Source organism: Melanerpes formicivorus, unplaced genomic scaffold (genome assembly GCF_026170545.1).
Source record: "Melanerpes formicivorus ecotype bairdi unplaced genomic scaffold, bMelFor1.0.p_v2 SCAF_68, whole genome shotgun sequence".
Classification (NCBI taxonomy): domain Eukaryota; kingdom Metazoa; phylum Chordata; class Aves; order Piciformes; family Picidae; genus Melanerpes; species Melanerpes formicivorus.
In genome coordinates this window covers 190,015-200,251 of record NW_027142420.1, presented here as the reverse complement: position 1 = coordinate 200,251, position 10,237 = coordinate 190,015, and the positions used below count along the sequence as shown (strand labels likewise).

General features: G+C 55.3%; 1 long non-coding RNA gene across 2 annotated transcripts; it reads left to right on the top strand.

Moving 5' to 3' along the window:
- Positions 1-6,845: 6,845 nt before the first annotated feature.
- LOC137453582 (uncharacterized) lies at positions 6,846-8,146 on the top strand. Of its 2 annotated transcripts, none has more exons than XR_010990404.1 (3): positions 6,846-6,915; positions 7,475-7,732; positions 7,871-8,146. It is a non-coding gene; the product is annotated as an uncharacterized lncRNA (long non-coding RNA). The 2 variants fall into 2 exon arrangements; XR_010990405.1 differs by having other exon boundaries at positions 7,836-8,146.
- Positions 8,147-10,237: the final 2,091 nt, after the last annotated feature.

Genomic DNA, 10,237 nt, shown 5'->3' with positions numbered 1-10,237 from the left:
TCCCACTCCCCTCCCTGTCCATTTCTTGTTACTTCCCAGTTCCCTTCCAGTCCCCTCCCAGTTTGTCCCAGTCCCCTCCCTGTCCATTCCTTGTCCCTTCCCAGTTCCCTTCCTGTCCCTTCCCAGTTTGTCCCAGTCACTTCCCAGTTCCCTCCAAGTCCCCTCCCAGTTAGTTCCAGGCCCCTCCCAGTCCCTTCAAAGTTTATCCCAGTGCCTACTCAGTTCCATCCCAGTCCATCCCACTCCACCCAGACTCTCCCACTCCCCTCCCAGTCCCTTTGCATTACCCTTCTAGTTCCCCCACACTTCACTCCCAGTCCCTTCCCAGTTTGTCCCTGTCCCTTCCCAATCCCTTCCCTGCCCCTTCCCTGTCCCTTCCCAGTTCCCTCCCAGTCCCCTCTCAGTCCACCCATTTCCTCCCAGTCCCTTTCCAGTCCCTTCCCAGGCCCTCCAAGTTTCCTCCCACTCCCTCCCGGTCCCCTCCCAGTCCTTCCAAGTGCCCTCCCAGGTCCTCCAAGTCCCCTCCCACTTAGTTCCAGGCCCTTCCCAGTTTGTCCCTGTCCCTTCTCACTCCCCTCCCAGTCCCTTCTCACTCCATTCCCACTCCCCTCCCAGTCACTTCCCACTCCCCTCCTTGTCCTCTCCTTGTCCTCTCCTTGTCCCCTCCTTCTCCTCTCCTTGTCCTTTCCATGTCCCTTCCTTTTCCCATCCCAGTCCCCTCCCAGTTTGTCCCAGTCCCTTTCCAGTCCCTTCCCAGGCCCTCCAAGTTTCCTCCCACTCCCTCCCGGTCCCCTCCCAGTCCTTCCAAGTGCGCTTCCAGGTCCTCCAAGTCCCCTCCAACTTAGTTTCAGGCCCTTCCCAGTCCCTTCTCAGTTCCCTCCCACTGCCCTCCCTGTCCCTTCCCACTGCCCTCCCTGTCCCTTCCCACTGCCCTCCCTGTCCCTTCCCACTGCCCTCCCTGTCCCTTCCCACTGCCCTCCCTGTCCCTTCCCACTGCCCTCCCTGTCCCTTCCCACTGCCCTCCCTGTCCCTTCCCACTGCCCTCCCTGTCCCTTCCCACTGCCCTCCCTGTCCCTTCCCACTGCCCTCCCTGTCCCTTCCCACTGCCCTCCCTGTCCCTTCCCACTGCCCTCCCTGTCCCTTCCCACTGCCCTCCCTGTCCCTACCTTGTCGTCCTCCATGTCGCTTCCTTGTTACTTTCTTGTCACCTCCTTGTCGCCTCCATGTTGCTTCCTTGTCCCTTCTTTGTCCCCTCCCAGTCCACCCAGTTCCTCCCAGTCCCTTTCCAGTCCCTTCCCAGGCCCTCCAAGTTTCCTCCCACTCCCTCCCGGTCCCCTCCCAGTCCTTCCAAGTGCGCTTCCAGGTCCTCCAAGTCCCCTCCAACTTAGTTTCAGGCCCTTCCCAGTCCCTTCTCAGTTCCTTCCCACTGCCCTCCCTGTCCCTTCCCACTGCCCTCCCTGTCCCTTCCCACTGCCCTCCCTGTCCCTTCCCACTGCCCTCCCTGTCCCTTCCCACTGCCCTCCCTGTCCCTTCCCACTGCCCTCCCTGTCCCTTCCCACTGCCCTCCCTGTCCCTTCCCACTGCCCTCCCTGTCCCTTCCCACTGCCCTCCCTGTCCCTTCCCACTGCCCTCCCTGTCCCTTCCCACTGCCCTCCCTGTCCCTTCCCACTGCCCTCCCTGTCCCTACCTTGTCGTCCTCCATGTCGCTTCCTTGTTACTTTCTTGTCACCTCCTTGTCGCCTCCATGTTGCTTCCTTGTCCCTTCTTTGTCCCCTCCCAGTCCACCCAGTTCCTCCCAGTCCCTTTCCAGTCCCTTCCCAGGCCCTCCAAGTTTCCTCCCACTCCATCCCAGCCCCTCCCATTCCTTCCTGGTCATTCACAGTGCCCTCCCAGGTCCTCCCAGTTCCCTCCAAGTCCCCTCCCAGTTAGTTCCAGGCCCTTGCCAGTCCCTTCTCAGGTCCCTCCCAATCCCCTCCCAGTCCTTTCCCACTGCCCTTCCTTGTGCATTCCCAGTTCCCTCCCAGTTTGTCCCAGGACCTACCCAGTCCCTTCTCAGTCCCTCCCAGGCCCTTTCCAGTTCCTTCCCAGGCCCTCCCATTCCCTCCCAGTTCCCTCCAAGTCCCCTCCCCCTTAGTTCCAGGCCCTTCCCAGTCCCTTCCCAGTTTGACCCAGTCCATCCCAGTCCACCCATTCCCTCCCATTCTCCCCCACTCCCTTCCCAGTCCCTTTCCAATACCCTCTCACTCCCCTCCCGCTCCCTTTCCATTAGCCTTCCAGTGCCCTCCCAGTCGCCTCCCAGTTTGTCCCAGTCCCTTTCCTGGCCCTCCCAGTTTCCTACCAGTCCCTCCCATTCCCTCCCGGTCCCCTCCCTGTCCACCCAGTTCCTCCCAGGCCCCTCCCAGTCTCTTCCCATTCCCTTTCCAGTGGTCACCCAGTCTTTCCCAGTGCCCTCCCAGTGCCCTCCCATTTCACTTGGGTCCTCCCACTTCCCTCCAAGTCCGCTCCCAGTGTGTCCCAGTCCCTTCCCACTCCCCTCCCTGTCCATTCCTTGTTACTTCCCAGTTCCCTTCCAGTCCCCTCCCAGTTTGTCCCAGTCCCCTCCCAGTCCACCCAGTTCCTCCCAGTCCCTTTCCCGTCCCTTCCCAGTCCCTCCCGTTCCCTCCCATTCCCTCTCAGGTCTTCCCAGTTCCCTTCCCAGTCCCCTCCCAGTTTGTCCCAGTCCCCTCCCAGTTCACCCATTTCCTCCCAGTCCCTTTCCAGTCCCTTCCCAGGCCCTCCAAGTTTCGTCCCACTCCCTCCTGGTCCCTTCCAAGTGCCCTCCCAGGTCCTCCAAGTCCCCTCCCAGTTTGTCCCAGTCCCCTCCCAGTCCCCTCCCAGTCCCCTCCCAGTCCCCTCCCAGTCCCTTCTCAGTCCCCTGCCAGTCCCTTCTCAGTCCCCTCCCAGTCCCTTCTCAGTCCCCTCCTTGTCCCCTCCTTGTCCCCTCCTTGTCCCCTCCTTGTCCCCTCCTTGTCCCCTCCTTGTCCCCTCCTTGTCCCCTCCTTGTCCCCTCCTTGTCCCCTCCTTGTCCCTTCCTTTTCCCTTCCCAGTTCCATCCCAGTCCCCTCCCAGTTTGTCCCAGGCCCTTTCCAGTCCCTTCCCAGGCCCTCCAAGTTTCCTCCCACTCCCTCCCGGTCCCCTCCCATTCCTTCCAAGTGCCCTCCTAGGTCCTCCAAGTCCCCTCCCACTTCGTTCCAGGCCCTCCCTAGTTTGTCCCTGTCCCTTCTCAGTACCCTCCTTGTGCTCCCACTCCCCTCCCAGTCCCCTCCTTGTCCCCTCCTTCTACCCTTCTTGTCCCTTCCATGTCCCTTCCTTTTCCCTTCCCAGTTCGATCCCAGTCCCCTCCAGTTTGTCCCAGGCCCTTTCCAGTCCCTTCCCAGGCACTCCCAGTTTCCTCCCACTCCCTCCCGGTGCCCTCCCAGTCCTTCCAAGTGCCCTCCCAGGTCCTCCAAGTCCCCTCCCACTTAGTTCCAGGCCCGTCCCATTCCCTTCTCAGTTCCCTCCCACTCCCTCTCACTCCCCTCCCTGTCCCTTCCTTTTCCCGTCCCTGTCCCTTCCCACTCCCCTCCCTGTCCCTTCCTGGGTCCTCCCAGTTCCCTCCAAGTCCCCTCCCAATTTGTCCCAGGCCCTTCCCAGTCCCTTCCTGTCCCTTCCCAGTCCCTTTGCACTGCCCTCCTTTTCCCTTCCCAGTTCCCTCCCAGTCCCCTCCCAGTTTGTGCCAATCTCTTCCCACTCCCCTTCCTTGTCCCTTCCCAGGCCCTCCCAGTTCCCTCCCACTCCATCCCAGTTCCACCCATTCCCTCCCGGTCCCCTCCCAGTCCGCCCAGTCCTTCCCAGTGCCCTCCCATTCCCTCCCAGTCCACTCCCAGTTCCCTCCAAGTCCCCTCCCATTTTCTCCCAGGCTTTTTCCAGACCCTTCCCAGTACCCTCCCAGTCCTTTCCATTCCCTCCTGGTCCACCCAGTCCCTCAAACTCCCCGCACTGTCCCTTCTCAGTCCCTTCCAACTCTTTTCCCTGTCCCTTTTACATTCCCATCCCAGTGCCTAAGCAGTCCCCTCCCAGTCCCCCCCCCAGTCCCTTCCCAGTTTGTCCCAGTGCCCTCCCTGTCCCTTCCCAGTCCCTTCCTGTCCCTTCACTGTCACTTCCCAGTCCCTTCACAGTTCATCCACTTCCCAACCAGTCCCCTCCCAGTTTGTCCCAGTCCATTCCCATTCCCCTCATAGTTCCCTCCCCATCCTTCCCAGTTCCTCCCATTCCCTCTCAGTCCCCTCCCATTTCACTCAGGTCCTCCCAGTGCCATTGCCAGTCCCCTCCCAGTTTGTCCCGGTGCCCTCCCTGTTCCTTCCCACTCCCTTCACACTCCCTACCCATTCCATTCCCAGTCCCTTCCAACTTTTTTCCCTTCCCATTCCCTTCTTAGTTCCCTCCCATTTCCCTCCCACTGGCTCCCCACTCCCCTCCCAGTCACTTGCCACTCCCCTCCCAGTCCCGTCGCACTGCATTCCCAGTCCTTCCCAGTCTCTCCCAGTTCCCTCCCAGTCCCATCCCAGTACACCCAGTTCCTCCCTGTCCTTTCCCACTCCCATCCCAGTCTCTTCTCAGTGCCCCCCCAGTCCAATCCAGCCCCTCCCAGTCCATCCCAGTTCCTCCATTCCATCCCAGTCCCTTCCATGTCCCCTACTAGTCCCTTCCTAGTTTTCCCCAGTCCTTCCCAATCCCCTCCCATTCAACCCATTTCCTCCCAATCCTTTCTCAGTCCCTTGCCAGTCCCTGCCAGTTCCTCCCCAGTCCCTCCCAGTCCTGCCCAGTGGCCCTCCCACTCCCCTCCCAGTCCTCTTCAAGTCCCTTCACAGTCCCCAACCAGTCCCTTCCCCATCCCTTTCCAGTTCCCTCCCAGTCATACATGCACTACCTGGCAAGAGCCCTGATGGACAATTGGAAGCAGTAGCATCCCCACTGGGAACACTGGGAGACAACTGGGAAACAACTGGGAGCACTGGGAGCATGACCCAGGAATTCCCAGTATCCCCCCTCAGCCCCCCATTTCCCTCCCACAGCCCTTTACAGCCTCCCAGTCCATTCCCACTATGTCCCCTCCCTGTCCCTCCAAGTCCCCTCCCACACTGTCCCACTCCCTTCCCAGTCCCCTCCCAGTCCCTCCCTGTTTATTCCTGTCCCTCCCAGTACCTCCCAATCCCTTCTAGTCCTATCCCAGTATGGGAGGAGACCAGTAGGGACCAGGAGGCACTGGGAGACATGCCTGGACCAGCTGGAGGCATTGCTGGAGCCCTGGGACACAACTGGAAGCAGCAGGAACCCAACTGGGAGCACTAGGGGTCCCTGGGAGGAACTGGGAGACAACTGGGAGAGCACTGGGAGTATCTCCCCATGACCCCCAGTGCCCCCCTGAGCCCCTCCAGACCGCCCCAAAGTCTTTCCACAGTCTCTGAGTTCTTCCCAGTGCCATGTAGAGCCCTTCCCAGTACCTCCCAGTTAACCCTTAGAATTTTCCCAGTGTCCCCTTAGTCTCCCCCCCATAACCTTCCCCCCACCAGAGGTCTTCCACAGCCTCCCAGTACCTTCCAGTACTGTCCTGAACCCCTCCCAGTGCCTCCCAGTCCTTTCCCAGTCTGGGAGGAAGCTGGTAGGGGCTGAGAGGCACTGGGAGGGACTGGGAGCCATACCTGCAGCACCTGGAGTCAGTTCTGGAGCCCTGGGAGACAACTGGAAGCAGCAGGAACCCAACTGGGAGCAACTGGGAGACAACTGGGAGAGCACTGGGAGCACTGTGAGTATCTCCTCATAACCCCAAGTGCCCCCCTCAGCCCCTCCACACTGCCCCAGAGTCTTTCCACAGTCTCTGAGTTCTTCCCAGTGCCATTCAGAGCCCTTCCCAGTACCTCCCAGTTAACCCTTAGAATTTTCCCAGTGCCTCCTCACTCCCCCCCAGTAACCCTCCCCCCCAGAGTCCTTCCACAGCCTCCCAGTACCTCCCAGTACTGTCCTGAGCCCCTCCCAGCCCTTTGCCACTCCCTTACCGCTCCCTTTCCAGCCTGGTTCCTCTCCAGCTAGTCTGACCCCAGCCTGTAGCAATGCCTGGGGTTGTTGTGGTAATGTGTAGAACCTGGCACTTGCATGTGTTCAATATCACGCCCTTGGACTCTGCCTGAAGGAAAACAGAAAGTATGTATGGAAGGTTTCAGGACAGGAAAGAACAACAGGCTGCTGATGACGGAAGAACGGGGTGATGATAAAGAAGAGCTGACTGCAGTAAACAGCCTGAAGTGTGAGACAGAAGGACGCTCGCCTCCGTGCTGGAGAAGCTCAACCTGCTATGGGATGAAGATAATAATGGAGAGCTGCATATCAAAGGAGAAAACTCAATTAGCAGCAGTGGTGCAAGAATGCCAAGGAATTGCTTAGCCTGCTTGATTTTTCCCACATACACTGCTTGTTCTGTACCACTAAACAATTCCTGCTTCACCAACCAGGGAGTCCGTGCATGCTTTCCAAACTCTGCCCATCTGTCCAGCCTGTCAGGGTCTGGAGCTGCGCGAGGCTTTGGGGGCTGGCCGCGGCGGCGGCGGCCGGCGGGGCAGCGCGGGGCTTTGGGGGGGTGGCGGCTGCTGCCTCAACTGTACCCAGAGATACCTGTAACTCTGTGCTTCTAGTGCATGCAATAATGACGGAAGTGTGGAGCTGTAAGTGATAACAGAATTGGCCCTTTATCTCTTTTTCTTTTCTAGTACACCCAGTGTTTCCCCACTCCTGTTAGGAGTCTTGTCTGCAGGACTCTTGCTGTTCTCCACATGTGGGGTGTGTGTGTATGTCTACATCAGGAGCAGTCTATACGTTGTGCTTTGGAGAACAAGACCACAAGTAAGTCTGCTTTGTGTTGCACTCATGAGGAATGAGCTGCCCTGGGAGGTGATGGAGTCACCATCACTGCAAGTGTTTAAAGTAAGACTGGATGAGGCACTGAGTACCATGGTTTGGTTGACTAGATGGTGGTGGGTGATAGGTTGGACTCAGTGTTCTGGAAGGTCTTTTCCAACCTGGTTAAGTCTGTATTCTATTCTGCTTTCCCGATTGCTCCCAGCATGGCCCCTGTGTTCTCCCTCTTCTTCCCAGTAACTCCAAAATCCTTTTCTAGTGCTCCCAGTGCCTTCCCAAGTCTCCCAGTGGGGCCCCAGATCTTCCCTCAGTGGGGAAGTGTTCTCCCAGCATGCCAAACTCTCTTCTTGGTGCTCCAAGTACCACCAGATGCTGACTGTGTGTTTTGGGACAGCATCAGTTCACAGCTCTGTGAGTTAAATGAACGCTGAAGGGAGAACAAAGGATTTTGTGGTATTTTTATTGAATGCATGCTAACCTCCTCACAGCTTTACAATGTGAGTAACTGAGATCTGTTCTTTGCTTTTTGCTTTATTCTTTTCAGATTGACTCTTTGCTTTCCACTTCATTAACCGAGCAAGCAAGACGTGCAGCAGCGACACGGTCGGCACAAGGGCTACGGCTGCTGCGACGGTACAGCCTCGCCCTGCCAGCCTAGCAGGGGATCTCCTGCTTGGTTTGTGTGGGCTCCAGGTAGGGTTTGATCTGTCAGTCAGGAAGGAAAGGCTGAAAAAGAAACTGCTCAGTCCACGCTTTTACCGAGGAGCTGAAACTTCTTCCAGTGTAGACTCCAACCGAGCAGGTAGGTAAGCAAGCAGAAGTCCTCTGATGGGTATAATGGGAGTGGCAAAGAGACTTCCCTTGTTTCCAGTGTGGACAACCTCTTGTTTGTCCCCTGACCCCAGGAGCTTCTCACAGGGGCTGTGTTCCTCACTAACAGCAAGGCTGCGCTCGGCCCCTGGGGATGCTGCAACCGTAGCAGAGAAGTTGTGCTCCTGGCAGTTCTCTCTCCACCTGGATCAGGATGAAGGTGCAGGCCATTGCTCTGCAGCTAGGCACTGCTGGGAGCTGCAGCTGGTGCCCAGATCAAAGACAGCTTTGTCTCTATGGCCAGTGCTTCTCTGCAGAGAAACCAAGATTTCTCTGTAGGTGTTGCCCAGGGTTCCTCATCTGCTCAGAATGCCCAGCTCCAGTGCCAGGCTGATGTCCCCTCACAGCCGTCACTCTGTCGGTGCTTGCCTAGAAGTGCCGGAAATCTTCCTGGAACTATTGGAGAAAAGGAAGCTTTGTCTGTCTCTGTTTGCAGTGCCCTGAGAAGGACTTGTACCGACACAGGCTCAGAAAGCTGAAACAAAACAATGAGAGCAACAGATGGAAGAGATGGGTTGATTGCCAGCAAGAAATGCACCAACTGCAAGGTGACTATGGGGTAGTAAATCCCAGAAGGTGTGACATGCTTGGAGATGCAGACCTGCACAGCAGCTGTCACAGAGAAGAGAAGCGCAGCAAAAACTCAGCTGTGTGCTGAAGGTGCAAATCCCACTGAGAAGGGCATCCGTGGGTTAGGGTGATAAAAAGCGGGGCAGCCCCTCAGCTGTCTCTCTTTCCTTCCATGATACCACATGGGGGTGGGTGCTGATGCAGGAGAGAAGCAGGTGAGTGAGGGGCAGGGGATGCTGCCCAAAAAAGCTGCCTGAATGCTCTCAGAGGGGATGAAAACCCATGAAAAAAATGTTAGTCTGAGGTATTCCAGCAGAGAAAAAGCTGTGCTCTTAATCGAGAGATTGCAGAACAGTAGTAATGTGGATGCAAAAAGGCTTTGAAATGACTCTTATTTGCAAACTAAAAAACCCCACAAGACACACAAAACACACATCACTGGTTTTATTTTTAGTTTCTTAATTTGAATGGGAAGTCAAGGGGAATATAGAGGCATGTGGGGACCAATGGAAGGTCTCCTGTGGGTATTTTAGTCAGATGGTTAGGGTTAGTTGTGGTGGTGGGGGGAAAGCTTTGCAGTAGTGGCCTTTGCGGCGGGGGTCCAAATAACCCTAAATATCCAACTAATCCTTTGGGAGACTCTCCAGAGGCCCTCCTGATCCCTCTATGTGCCCCAAAATTCCCCTTTGATACCCCCAGGTGCACCTTAGGTGCCAACCGATCCCCTTAAGAAGGGTGGCAACACTGACCAGTTAGGGGCTTCTCTTGCCCCTGTGTGTGGGGAGCAGCTGAGTGCGGCCCTCTTTGAAGGTTTTTCCATTTGTATTGAAAACTAAGAAACAAAAAGAAAAAAAACCCAAAGAAACAAAGAAGTGCAACCCCCCCTCCCGTGACAGACAAAAAGGAAGGTCTACTGTTTTTATGTGATACACATGTTATATGTATGCTTTGAAACCCTGTTTTGCTGTCCCTAGAATTTGCTTTTACATTCCAGAAGCTCTCCTGTTTAAGTGGATGTAGAAGAATAGTATTATGTGGGAAGGTGTTTTGGCATAGCTTTGGAAGACTATGGGGAAGATTTGCCTTTGCTCGAGTCAGAGAAAGCTATGTTTTGCCTTTGACTCTGAGAGTAATATAAACACTTTGGAACCGAAGGAGAGCAACTGGGCAGAGTTTGGTTGGACGTGTTAAAATAGTTTTGTTGTTATGACCTATTGTATGCCTTAATTACACGTATGCCAGCAGAAAATGCCCAATTGAGATGTGCCACATGTGCCTTCTGATTAGACTATATAACTTTGCCGTATAATGTAATAAATGTCTTCAGCTGCTTACATCTGGCCCAGAAAGCACTGCTCGAAGTAAGTAAAACATCTATACTACAGTGTTAATTTGTAAGAAAGGAGGCTTTGAAATGGGGTACGTGGGGTTCTCAAATATATAAATGTGCAGTATGTATCTATAATATGCAAAGAGTGGCTTTTTAAAACGTATCGATTTTGTTGTCGATTGTTTTTTATGTGAACGGAAAACCCTCTGAACAGAGGCTGGCTGAGCCTGATAAGAAAAATTAACCTTTTTGTATAAAATAAGAATTAACATGGGAAAAGATTAACCTTTTATATGAAATAAGAATGGTAAACTGTGAGCATCAAAGGAGCAAAATAACAACAAGGGATAGTTAAGTGACTGATTTTAAAAAAAAGATGAAAAACATACGCAGTAACCCACAGAAAACACAAAAAAAGGCAATAGATTTCTGGCGCTGAAACACTACCACTTCCTGTATTATAGAAATAACCTGAGCATGTGAAGTTGTTTGGCACATGGCTTCAGGAGAGATCCCACGTCTGTCCAGCACTGTAAT